The following is a 9,483-nucleotide window of genomic DNA, read 5'->3' as shown; positions in this document are numbered from 1 at the left end:
CGCGTGCAACCCTGATCAGGTAGGCGGAGCATAACCTTGTGTGCCCGGGTTTGATTTGATTTTGCGCAAGGGTCCCAGAGTGGATCGGGCCACGACGGTGGTCGTTGTGTCTCGAGGTAGACACGGGGCCACCCATGACTTAGCTCAGTGAGGAGTGAGTCAGAATGGCCGGGAGAGTGTCATGGCAGTAGATCGGTTTTGTCGGAACGCCGTTGGTCCACCCGAATAGGAGGGCGAGCCCATGGGTTCCGTAGTGTGGGTACAATGTACTAACCTCTACAGAATGTATATTAAATCTACCGACAGCCGCGCCCGCGGATAAGGGACTAGGTGGAGAGAAGGTCACACCATGAGTCAACAGTAATAAAAATAATGTGTTTAATAACAACGAGACGGGCCATGTGTTGGTCGGATTGTGATCGCCGTAAGGGTCACGGGCCAAGTGTTGGTCGGGTTGTGATCGCCGTAAGGATCACGGGCCATTTAGTGGTCGGGTTGTGATCACCGTAAGGATCACAAGTTTGTCCCTGTTGGGGATCAGGAAATGAGATGATCACCGTTGGTAAGAGAGTCCTTAGGACTCAGTGCACAAGTTAGGTTGCATTGTATGAGTAATATGTTTGCATTTAAAGAACAATGGTAGGTCATGAGATGGTTGCATATAGTTAACATGCTATGTCTGCATTTGATATGATTGGTAGTTTGTTTATGCCATGCCATGCTTTGATTGATATGATTGAGATAATCGTGTGATATCCGAGGTTGGTAAGTGATGCGTGAGTTGCTTACGAGGTAGCCAGAGCAGAGTAAGTGGTGCATATAGTGTTATTTGTTGCATGCTAGTATTGTCAGATTAATATGTTCGTGTTGAGATAACTGTATCATGTTTATGTTGGTCATGCCATGTTATTCTGATGATATCATGTTAATTCGTGTTTAACCTGTAATTACCATGCTGTTGTCTGCCTTGAATGCTTCTGGTTTATTGTGAGCTTGCAAGTACATTCAATGTACTGACCTGGCGTGTCATGCTAGTTTGCAGGTCATGCCGGATGTGATAGCTTGCTTGTCGTGGTTTCTGTTCGTGCGAGCTAAGATAAGCGTTCTAGCCAGAGTCCCTGTGGAGTGGAGTTCACCACCGTCGCCGTTGTTCCGCTGCTAGAGTTATTCCGCTGCTTCGAGTTGTTCTGCTGCTTGCATAGAGCAACTGAGGATGGCGTAGTGTCGTTGTACCGATGTTATTCATTGTAATATCAGAGACCTTGTATTCGTATTCATGTAATAATAGAAAGATGGTTTGTTCTATGCTAAGCAGTGTCGTATTCCAGAAGACTTCTCCTCGATCTATGGGCTGGAATACGGGCGTTCCGGTTTTCTCAGAGCCGGGGTGCCACAGGCTTGGTACCAGAGCAGGTCTGGTAGTAGGACGCCCTAGACCGCGCGAACGTTAGAAAGTGGTAGTATAGACCCCAGTTGGTTTGTTGCACTTGATTGCTGCATTTGTTTCTCGCATAGCATGCATATAGATTATTATTTAGTCGCTAACGGTTTATCTGGTGAGTGTAGCTGGCATCGATTCGGATCCACTACAGTTCAACGGTTGCATTTCTCCAGTTCCCTTTTTCTTTCGGTGTTTGGTGTCATTTCTGTCCCAGCAGAGTGATGCCAAGTGATCCCGACACTGTTTGCAAAAATGGTGCTCAGGTATCGCACCGATGTCTTTCCTTCAGTCTCGTCTATCGTTTCGATGATGGACATGTTTCTATCCCGGATCGTTCTTTTTGACGTGTTGGCAACCCTTAATGATCATAGTTATCAAGGAAGGACAATGTCAGCAGCCTCAGTTTTTCCCTGCTATCCTATTTCCTGGATGAGTACGGATCTTTTTCCGTCCGCTTGATAATGATGTGGTTGCGACCTTCATGTCCTACTGCATGATTACCAAGTACGTCCTCGCCTCCGAGCTAGTTCAGATTGCCACCTGGCTAAGCTAGCCCTTGGTGTAGCGCTGTTTACACCGACTCTTCCACACATTTATTCGTCCTTGTGCACATCGTCACAGCATATTAGACCGCAATACCGGAGTTTCCGCGAGATTTGTGTGCTTAGGTGTGCATGCATATTATTGTGTGAGTAGCAGTAATATGTGGTGATCGCTTGATTAATTATATTAGTAGAATGCTTGTGTGCTTTTGTCGTTTTTGTTGTTCCTTTCTTTGGGCCTTCGGTGTTACAAATTTTTCCCCTATTAAAGTTGCTCGTCAGCCGACACCAGACCCGAAGAATCAGCAAGAAATGCATATATTTGGAAACTCAGCTAAACAGAATGGAATTATCAGCTGGCTGTAGTGAAATTGGGAATATCTTGACTGGATGCAAAAGAAATCCTGGATGGGCCGTCAGTATCAAGTTTGCTTTAGCGTGCACTCATCACAACAAAATGATTAAATCAGCCAGAAGATAAAGTGTGTGCAAGGTTGACAAAATATTATCAAAGGTATGACTCAGATACAAGTTTAATTTTTTGTTGAGGATGATTTTGGAACTCGATGTACCTAGAAGCAAGCAAAAATATGGCATATACTCAGAAAGGAGTATAGTCCTGCAAAACCCCGTATCATGCAAGAAATCAATAGCAAAAATATTCAGATGGTTGTATATGTGGAAATCGGTCCGCATATCACAATAAGAAGTTTTTGGTGTAAGCAACCCAATTTTCCCTCGCAAAAAACCAGAGAAGCTTCCAAGGCAAGATTGATCTATCTTCCTCAGTACGATACATGGATGATTTCTCGCGCAAGGTACCCTGTTTTCTTCAGTAAGCAACTGCAAAAGCTTCCAACATAAGGTACTGAGTCTTTCCCCAGCAAAGTCTTTAAGGGGGTAAGCTTTTGAAGCACGATATTTAGTCTTCTTCAGCAAGCTGTCCGATGAAAGTCGAGCACAAGCCAGCAAATATTCCTCAGTAAGACATTGGTACAAGATAGTACACTGTGAATGGACAGCATATGGCAGTGGATCCCAAGAATCAGATCCGCAACATTCTGGTCAGAATCAAGAATCAGTCAAAATACACATTTGTCTCAGAATCAGGTCCGCATATATGCAATGAGCATACCAGCAAGATCTTACAAGTCACTCGGATGAGGATCTGATAACCACGTGATGATGATTAAGAGAAAAAAGTCTGTATACACCGCAGTGTGATGAAGGATTATGAGGATTGACGACCTCAGTGAGCTCAGTACAAGTACCTGTGGACCTGGAAAATGATCCTGATGAGCCCTTGTCCCCTTTTCTCCAATGACGGCACCACGCCTGTGATCTGAGCTATTTCTACCTATCTGGGGTGGATGCCGATTTTTGTTTCTCTCTTCAACGACTGTCGAGAGTCTGAGCTGCTTTTCGACCATCTCGTACAACTATTGAGTTTCTTTTTGTGACAGTAGCCCTATAGCTACTTTTTGGCTATTTTAGGGAGCTGCCACCTTCTTATCAACCGGTCTCATGCTCTGAGCTGTTTTCCGGCCGTCTTGAGCCGTGGTTGAGTTATTTCAGTAATGTCCCAGATTTGAGTTGTAAAGACCGTTCTGGTGGCTACTGATTTATTTGTCAATTTCTTGCAAGGGTTTCGGATGATCATTTCCCAACAATCAAAACTTGAGAGGTGTTGAACCCGCCATTTAATGGGTTACCTTATCAGAAAAATGAGGATAAGCTACGACTGCCGAAAAATTGCACCGACATTGCCTATGGTCACACGAAGAAGCAATATGACCTAGCTCTTTCAGCCAAGGATCTAGACCAAGAAAATAATAATGAAGGAGCAAGACCCATGATGTAGGTATGAAAATTGTTGCACGACCCCCATGGTGCAGATCCCCCGGACAGTCCAAGTCAGTATTGATCCACATGGATATGCCTACAACATGAGTAATTGACATGAGGAATAACAGTCTGGAAGTCTGAGTCCTCACTTATATGAATCATCATGGACAGCCTGTCGTGAACAAAAAATTTCGTCTGTCAGAACCACTGTCAGCCAAGTCTGCAAATATTATCATACAGGCCAAACCCTTTTTGTTGGCCGCATCAGGAGATGATCAAATATTTGGTACGGATCCGATACTCATGAAAGTGGAACCAGTTAAGATGATCCAGAAACTTCTACGATGAATCCGAATCTGTCAGGAAATGGTTATGTTTTAACTCACTGTTTGGAACCCAAATGACTTGCATTTAGTGGAGAAACCAAATGCAATGAGTCAGAGCTTGATTTTTCATCAGAAAATTCTGATCATCATTACATGAAAGGTTGTCAGTGCCGGGTGGCACACCCAGCGGAAATCACTTTTGGATTTGTGAGACAGACATATATTTCAGTCATGATAATCAAATCACACTCAGCTAGTCAGCAGATCTAAAAAGAAATTGGAGCCTATATAAGCATGAGCAAAGCCAGGTAAGATCTGTCAGAAGGAGGATATAGTGAATCAAACTACCCCAGGGCCAGTCGGATACAAATTTAGTTGGAACAACAATAAAGGAAAAAGGATACCCGAGTTGGAAACGGTTTCCTTAAGTCAGAATATTCATACTTGTTCCCTGAGCAACCAAATCTCTAGGACGAGATTTCTTTAAGGGAGTAAGGTTTGTCACAGCCTGATTTTTGGCCCTTTCTTTTTCTTTTGTTTTTCCGAGGTTTTTGCCTGAGTTTTCTTTTTCCATGGCTTTGTGGTCTGGAAACTGAAGAAGATGCCCTCTTCTTTGTTTCTAGAGTGGCTTGTCATTCCCAAATCTTTCCCTAGACCCTGTCATTTCCATCCTAGCCCAAATCCCAATATTCGTTTCATTGGGAATATTCCTTTTCTATTAAAGGAATAACTCCAATTGCCCTAGGTTGTGAAGCAAGTATATTTTATATTGCTTCAAAAATCCTGATAAATTACCAGATCATTCTTATACCCATAAAACATTCCTCCACCCATTTTGGCATCATTTCACTGATCCATTTGACCACCATAATTATTTCAAGTTTCTGGTCAGCAGAGGTGTTTGTGAAGCAAGAGCCATTTTGCCTTGGCCATTTGGCATGAGCTTTTTACAGCATCATCATGTGACCAAATGACTAAGCTTTGCTCTGTCTGAGCTCAAGTGGACACTCCATGTGAGTGCACCATCATGATCTTCATTTCTGGACCAAGTATGCATTTGTGAAGCAACTGCAGTAAATCTTGATCCTTTTACCCTCAAACTCCCCAGGACTGTAGTCCTTCCTATCCTAAACACCCCAGACAACCTATTTGGCTTCCAATAATTCCCAGTTGACATCGTTGAGCTGATGAAGTTTACTGCAGTAAACTTTAGAGGGTTATTTCTTTTTAACCAGAGACGTTTTCACCAAGTTACCACCTCATTTCAAACCTATCTTCGAAGGACTTACCACTAGACACCATTTTGGGTGTTGTAGAGCATTTAATGCGCCATGTCTCGTGGTGACCATGCAGCTGGCATGTCAGTTGGCGCGCTCTGTGCGCTGTGGCATACTGTTTGTGCTCGGGCCCCTCCCCCTCTCGTTGTCTTTGCGCCCATGATCATGTCCAGTGCGTTCCCTGTGTCGTCGTTGTTCCCCTGGACCCCTCTTCCCCTCCGGCAGCTTCCTCACCGACGCTCGTCGCCGCGTGAACACGAGAGAATAGTGACGTCTTGGATCTTTTGTCGCCGTCGTCTTTCTCTCAGCACCCCCCTTGGACTCCTCTGCCCCGTGAGAGTCCCCACTGATCCTCCGCTGTCGTTTGCTCCGAGTCCATGCGCGCGGGCACGTGTCCACGGCTCCGGGCACGCGTCACCGGTGGCGCCAGGTCGGCATCCCCCTCGCCCCAGCTATATATAGCCTTCCCCGAGCCGTCTGAGCTCACCACCAGCCTCCCCACACTCCGCTAGCCCTCCCCAGCCCATCGCTCGAGCTCGAGGAGCCCTCTGTGCCCCTCATTGCCGCCGCCCCTGTCCACCTCGATTCTAGCCGACCCGAGCCCTCCCTCATCGTTCTTTCCACCACCAGTGAGACCCCCTCACTCCGGCGATCCTTCCCCTGCCGTCACCCTCTCGCCGGAGCCACCCTGGCCACGATGCCCAACCCCACCCGAAGCCATCTCCGTCGGAGTCCATGTCCTCGTCGCTTCGGTCCTCCTCGGCATCCGTGTCCAGCCTAGATGGACGCGGCACTCTTCCCCGAGCTCGTCGGTGCCCGGAGCACCGACAATGGTGGCCCGAGTCGCCGGGGCTCGTCGCTGGAGCCGTGCCCCTGCTCTACTCCGTCGGGCACACTCGAAGAAGAAGACAGGAGCCAGGTGGGCGTTGACCCTACGCGTGGGCCCCGCGGCCCCACCAGTCGGCGACCCTGACGCCCGGCCCCGCCTCTGCCCCTTTAGACCAGTCCACGCCACATCAGATAAGTGAAGACGCATTTCCAGTTTACGTTTTCACTGATTGAAAGCGTATTTCTAACTTTGCGCCTATGCCTTATCCACTCAGGGACCCGACTGTGAATATTCTTTTTACAGAAAAGTCTCTGAACTTCAACCTGCCATATCTTCTTATCTATAACTCCGTTTGAGGTGATTCCAAAGCCTACTTCTTTGTTTCGTCGAGCCCGTTCTGTTGGTCATGTTTTCACTATGGTTTGACTCTGTGAAAATGACCTTTATGCCCTTGCCCTTAATCAGCCCCCTCCGAGAAAGTACGTTTTTCGGCGAATCTTTCCGTGGCTTCACCGCACTTCTCCCCAGTGCCTTCTTCATCCCCAGGCAAGCCACAATAACCACTTGCATGATAGTCATACAGTAGCCATGGTTTTCAACTTGAATATTTAATGAATGTTTGCTTGTTAGATGGTTATCGTTGTTCCGGTGATGTTCATTTTTGCATGTTCACTTTTGTGCTATGTTGTCTTATACGCTGTGATCATGTTATACCTGCTAGTATTTATGTTCGTATGTTTATGCTTGTTAGTAGTACATGTTGATGTTGGAGATGGTGATGCTAGTCGGTATGCGATGTTCAGTGGATATGAGTTATTGTTGATATGGTGGAAAGTTATGTGATACTCTCATGGTGATGTTGATATCATGTTCATGTAATATAGTTGGCATCATGTTATTTTATCATGGCTCAGCATATTTGTATTCAAGTTTAACCGGATTAAATTGAACCTGAACACCTGTTGGCTGAGTCATGGTGCCGCTGAATCGATGCTGACCAGTGCAACCACGCTTACCGGTATGGGACGGTCCTAACTAGGTCTATTGTCGTTCCTCTCGCCGATGCCTCCAACGAGGGAAGGTTATGGGCGCGTGCTACCCTAATCAGGTAGGCGGAGCATAACCTTGTGTGCCCGGGTTTGATTTGATTTTGCGCAAGGGTCCCAGAGTGGATCGGGCCACAACGGTGGTCGTTGTGTCTGGAGGTAGACACGGGGCCACCCATGACTTAGCTCAGTGAGGAGTGAGTCGGAATGGCCGGGAGAGTGTCATGGCAGTAGATCGGTTTTGTCGGAACGCCGTTGGACCACCCGAATGGGAGGGCGAGGCCATGGGTTCCGTAGTGTGGGTACAGTGTACTAACCTCTGCAGAGTGTATATTAAATCTATCGATAGCCGCGCCCGCGGATAAGGGCCCAGGTCGAGAGAAGGTCACACCATGAGTCAACAGTAATAAAAATAATGTGTTTAATAACAAGGAGACGGGCCATGTGTTGGTCGGGTTGTGATCGCCATAAGGGTCATGGGCCAAGTGTTGGTCGGGTTGTGATCGCCGTAAGGATCACGGGCCATTTAGTGGTCGGGTTGTGATCGCCGTAAGGATCACAAGTTTGTCCCTATTGGGGATCAGGAAATGAGATGATCACCGTTGGTAAGAGAGTCCTTGGGACTCAGTGCACAAGTTTGGTTGCATTGCATGAGTAATATGTTTGCATTTAAAGAACCATGGTAGATCATGAGATGGTTGCACACAGTTAACATGCTATGTCTGCATTTGATATGATTGGTAGTTTGTTTATGCCATGCCATGCTTTGATTGATATGATTGAGATAATCATGTGATATCCGAGGTTGGTAAGTGATGCATGAGTTGGTTACGAGGTAGCCAGAGCAGAGTAAGTGGTGCATATAGTGTTATTATGTTGCATGCTAGTATTGTCGGATTAATATGTTCATGTTGAGATAACTATATCATGTTTATGTTGGTCATGCCATGTTATTCTGATGATATCATGTTAATTCCTGTTTAACCTGTAATTACCATGCTGTTGTCTGCCTTGAATGCTTCTGTTTTATTGTGAGCTTGCAAGTACATTCAATGTACTGACCTGGCGTGTCATGCCAGTTTGCAGGTCATGCCGGATGTGATTGCTTGCTTGTCGTGGTTTCCATTCATGCGAGCTAGGATAAGCATTCCTACCAGAGTCCCTACGGAGTGGAGTTCACCACCGTCGCCGTTGTTCCGCTGCTAGAGTTATTCCGCTGCTTTGAGTTGTTCTGCTGCTTGCATAGAGCAACTGAGGATGGCGTAGTGTCATCGTACCGATGTTATTCATTGTAATATCGGAGAGCTTGTATTCGTATTGGTGCAATAATAGAAAGCTGGTTTGTTCTATGCTAAGCAGTGTCCTATTCCAGAAGACTTCTCCTCGATCTCTGGGCTCGAATACGGGGCGTTTCGGTTTTGTCTGAGCCGGGGTGCCACACTAGGCCTACCATACATAACCCAGACTCTCGCAGATTGTACCCCTACTGTGATGGACAGAGAACCAGCTGTAGGACCTTGAGAAGAGGTGTCTCGAGGGGGGTGATTAGACACTGAGTACCAAAGTTGCAGTTTTTAAAATCTTTAAGTTTAAGTGAAGTTTAGGCACAAGTTTAACATTCACAATACATATCAAGCAAGCATGCAAAGAGTATATGAGCAGCGGAAAGTAAAGCATGAAACTTGCAAGAATGTAAAGGGAAGGGTTTTGGAGGATTCAAACGCAATTGGAGACACGGATATTTTTGGCGTGGTTCCGATAGGTGGTGCTATCATACATCCATGTTGATGGAGACTTCAACCCACGAAGGGTAACAGTTGCGCGAGTCCATGGAGGGCTCCACCCACGAAGGGTCCACGAAGAAGCAACCTTGTCTATCCCACCATGGTCGTCGCCCACGAAGGACTTGCCTCACTAGCGGTAGATCTTCACGAGGTAGGCGATATCCTTGCCCTTACAAACTCCTTGGTTCAACTCCACAATCTTGTCGGAGGCTCCCAAGTGACACCTAGCCAATCTAGGAGACACCACTCTCCAAGAAGTAACAAATGGTGCGTTGATGATGAACTCCTTGCTCTTGTGCTTCAAATGATAGTCTCCCCAACACTCAACTCTCTCTCATAGGATTTGGATCTGGTGGAAAGAAGATTTGAGTGGAAAGCAACTTGGGGAAGGCT

This window comes from Triticum aestivum, chromosome 3B (genome assembly GCF_018294505.1).
Source record: "Triticum aestivum cultivar Chinese Spring chromosome 3B, IWGSC CS RefSeq v2.1, whole genome shotgun sequence".
Classification (NCBI taxonomy): Eukaryota; Viridiplantae; Streptophyta; class Magnoliopsida; order Poales; family Poaceae; genus Triticum; species Triticum aestivum.
Note: the sequence above shows the minus strand (reverse complement) of the source record.